The following is a 5,000-nucleotide window of genomic DNA, read 5'->3' as shown; positions in this document are numbered from 1 at the left end:
TGATCAAATGTATCTTCTTAAAGCTGGTTGCAGACAACAGAAGCACCAATAGCAGGATAATTGGAGGACAGGAACAATAAACTATGTTATAAACAAAACTTTAATCTTACGTTAAACAAAACAATGAAAAAGCACTTCAAAACAACAATAATAAGCAATGCAAAGTGAATGGGTGAGTAAGGTAGATGAATCTCGTGGTGAGAACAATGTATTCTAACAAAACAATAAATTTGGGGTTACCTTATAACATGTAAGGTAAGAAAACAGGGATGATTTACAGCAGGAAGGCGAGTGTAAACAAAAGATAATGAGAAAAATGGAATGAAGATGGCGCTGAAATAAGGTGATGTATTTACAAAGAAAATGGAAAAATAAACTTTAGACAAATCAGATATGTTAGCATATGTACAACATATGGGGATATCACAGTATATATATATATATATATATATGTATGTATATATATGTATGTCTGTATACATATATATATATATATATATATATATATACATATATATATATACATGCAGAAGAACCACAGGGAAAATGAAATTACGAAGTATACGATTAAGTCCTGACTAGTTTCGTGATACTTCTTCAGAGGACACATTTATTGAGAGGTTTCTTTACATTTTATAGGGAAAGTAAACGTACAAACATACATATAGAGATTTAGAGAACAATGACACTCCCTTATCAGCTACCTGGGCTTGAGTGGGAGGAGTCCCCAAGCTCATTAGACACCTGCCAAACAGGGTCATTCCTAGTGGCGGGTAAAATTCTTGTTTTTTCTTTTTTACTTTCAGTACAGTTTATTTATATAACAACACGGTAGCCTTATCTATATAAATACATAAGCAAAACATACACAAACATACAAATATATATATATATATATTATATATATATATATATAGATACACATACATATACATATATACATATATACACACATACACATACATATATACATATATATACACATACATACATATACATACATACATACCCATAACTACTCGGTCCTTCCTATAGTCCCTCGTGTAGGGGGAGAGGAGTAGTAATACCTTGGTGAGAGGGGGTACCCCTACAGGAAGGGGGGGGAGAGGGTGGGAAGGTATGAATCTGTGTGTATGTTTGTGTGTGTATATCTAATAAAAAATTTACCCGCCATTTTTGACGAGTCGCGTACACTTGCAATTATTAATGAATAACATTTTATATGAAATAAAATTCTCTTGTTAGAACAAGCGAGAAGGATAAAGAATATCAACTACCTTTTTATCTTTCTTAGGCAGTACTAGCCAAACTGAGCTGCATCCCTCGTCAGGCTGGGAGAAGCGAAGAGAATAAAAGTCCCCTTTTCTTCTTTCTTTTTATATCCGTTATGACCAAAAATTGGGGAAGGGCCTTGGTAAATAGATAAATAGATTTTATCTATCTATATCTCATGAGTTTTTAACCTTATCACCCAAAAAACCGATTTAATAAAACAAATAAGACAGAATCTTCTGCGCATTTAATGCCAGACCCTTTCACAAGCCAAGGAAGAACTTCTAGCAGATAACATAAGATGGAAGTTTGAGAAGACCATTAACCAGTTCTACAAGTTCTGGCCAAAGCAAAGGTCGAAGGTTGTGACACAGGTCATTAACATATATGAAAACTATTCATTCGTCATTTAAAATTAATATATAGTTATGTTTTTATTTTGATTATGTGTTTATACTAGTGTACGCGACCCGATGAAAATGGCAGCTATATATTTCGATAGATATGCACATATACACACACGCACACACATACACACACACACACACAAAGATTCAAGCCTTCCTACCAATTCCCCTTTCCTAAATATCACATGGCAGATGTGGTATTGATTTCCATTTCCGATTGGTTGCCGCTCAGCGTAACAGGAAAGAAGCACACACACAAACACACACACACACACACACACATATATATATATATATATATATACACACACACACAAAACAGACTTTTGTTCTTTATCATATAGGTGGGGTTCATACCCTGTATTCAACGAAAAATTATAAACTATACTTATTTCAAGATGATAAAAACATTAAAAATAATTAATCATTCTAAACTACACTTTTTTTCAACGATGATAAAAAAAATGAAAATAATAAAGTTTTTGGTTTGGCAATCTGGACCTGTTCATCTGATAATCATCAAATCAAGCATTTCAAAGGGGGACTAAATCAGTTAGAGAGAGAGAGAGAGAGAGAGAGATTTTGCAACATTGAAGGGATTAACCAAAGGGAATTATTCTTTTACCACTCAAAAAACACTTTAAAAAATTCACGTAATTCTATGTATTTATGCAGAGCGGCTATTGCAATGGAAGTTTTATGTGATGGATGCTCATCCCTGATTCAGTGGATTGCGTGTAAATGTAGCAGTGATCTATACCTCAATGGTTGAGACATTTTACTGTGCATACACACAAGTATATATATATATATATATATATATACGCGTACATATATACACATATAAATATGTGTCTCCCTGTTTGTGTGAGTGAGTATCTAAATATGTGTATATGTCTATCCATATGATATATATATATATATATATATATATATATATTTATATATATACATATATATATATATATATATATATACATACATACATACATATACACATATGTGTGTGTCTGTGTTTGTGTGTGAGTATCTATATATATGGATATGTCTATCCATATAAATATACATATATATATATATATATATATATATATATATATATATATGTATATATATATATATATATATATAAGGATAGACATATCATATATATGCGTGGACGTGTACATGGGCATGATAGTATTCATTCACCAAACATCCTTCATCATAATCCTAACAGATTGTGGTGCAATATAACATTCGTCGAAACTCAAACTTGGTCTCAATAATATGAACACTAAGAAGTAAATTATTAGGCCATGGCACCCTTGCTAACAACAGATGCCATCAATCTTTGGATAGTTTAAACTTTGGGCCATGCACTAGATACCTCTGGTAAAACATAGAGCTACCACACGCACGCACACACACACACGCACGCACACACACACACACACACACTCTCATATTGCGTGTATTATGTGTGTATATATATATATACAGTATATATATATATATATATATATATATATATATATATATATATATATATATATATATATATATATATAAGTGCGTGTGTGTGTGTTAGTTATATAGTGTGTATTATGTATGTATGTATGTATATGTATGTATGTATATATATATATATATATAATATATATATATGTATATATATACACATATATATATACATACATATATATATATACATATATACACACATATAATATAGTTCTGTTTAGTGAATCATGGGAGGAATTGCAAAAAAATTATAGATTTGAATAGAGCCAGCAGCTATGTAAGCCTGGCAATTAATATGAGTAAAACTAAAATAATGTACAATGAAAACGCAAATAGACAATATAAAAAGGGTTGGGGACGAACCTGCAGTGAAATAGTAACGGCTGATGATGATGGTGATATTAATACATACACACAGTGTTGCCAAACCCGCGGTTTACCCGCCCAATTGGGCTACTTTTGAACACCTTACTGCGGGTTATAAAACAGTGCCGCTACTTGCCTGAAATTGGGCTACTTTGGAAGAAATAAACCGCGGCGCCAATAAATTGTTTAAATGGTCTTTACAAATGCAATTTCTTTTATAGTAATTTCAAAGTGGAAATGTAGATCGATTATTCTATTTCAAATTTCAATATTTCACAGACAGTTTAAACCATCGTTGTAGAGTCAAAAACAAGATTAACCGACAAACCAAATCCGTTAATGTACAGGTATTAACCCAGGTCAGATTCTTCACTCATAGCTTCATTGTCTGCTGAGTACTGGCATTATTGTACATGGTACGCAAGCCCTGAAGAGTACATGTACCATAATTATGGTACATATTTTAACCCTGCATACAATGTCTATCAGCTTTTTTTTTTAAGTGGGAAAAGGATAAGGAAACTGATAATTTGTAATTGACCAAGCAATCAAACGTGTCACAGATGCGATCAACATATCCAAAACGACTTTGTTTCCGATTTGCAAGGAAAATTGGGTCAAGGCTATTAAGCACACTGATAACATTTTATAAAGGAAGACATGATAAATGACGTCTGTATTAGCTAATTCATTAAATCTTTTGTGATAGAACTAACTTCATCGGACGAAGAGTCATCATAACCACGTTTGCTAACTGAACCTTTGTTGTAACATTTTTTCCGTTAATTAAAAAATTCTAAAACTACAGTCACCAATGTAAATATACTATATTAAACTTAGTTAATTGAATCCTTTTATGAATTTGTTGAATGAACACCAAATCTCTTTAATTTTGCTAATTTTAATTTTGTTAAATTTCATTCAACTAGTATTTAATTTTGCAAAAAAATATACGATTTTATCTTCTGTATTTTTGAATAAAAATTGTGTGAATATTTCGTTATCACGCTCTTCTACAAAAGCTTAGTTGATTGATTTCGATCCCCTCCCCACTATTCTATTTCTATAGTATATAATATCAATAGTTTTTAGTACCAATTTAATGATGGCTAAGTTACTATAATTGGGCTACTTTTGAAGCAACTGCCGCTACTTTTGAGGCTTTGCACCGCGGTTTGGACGTCAAGTTATTTGGCAACCCTGCATACACACACACAAACAGATATATATATATATATATATATATATATAGATATATATATATATATATATATATATGTATGTATATGTATATATATGTATATATATATGTGTGTACTGTATATATATATATATATATATATATATATATATATATATATATATATATATATATATATATATATATATATATATATATATGTGTGTGTGTGTGTGTGTGTATATATATACAATTTTATATATTCTTATAAA

General features: G+C 30.8%; 1 long non-coding RNA gene across 1 annotated transcript in view; it reads right to left on the bottom strand.

Moving 5' to 3' along the window:
* The window catches only part of LOC137629145 (uncharacterized), a 688,047-nt gene that overhangs the window by 114,818 nt on the left and 568,229 nt on the right, over positions 1–5,000 (bottom strand). The gene's annotated exons all lie outside the window — the stretch shown is intronic.

This window comes from Palaemon carinicauda, chromosome 37 (genome assembly GCF_036898095.1).
Source record: "Palaemon carinicauda isolate YSFRI2023 chromosome 37, ASM3689809v2, whole genome shotgun sequence".
Lineage (NCBI taxonomy): Eukaryota > Metazoa > Arthropoda > Malacostraca > Decapoda > Palaemonidae > Palaemon > Palaemon carinicauda.
This window is presented reverse-complemented; position numbering and strand designations above follow the sequence as displayed.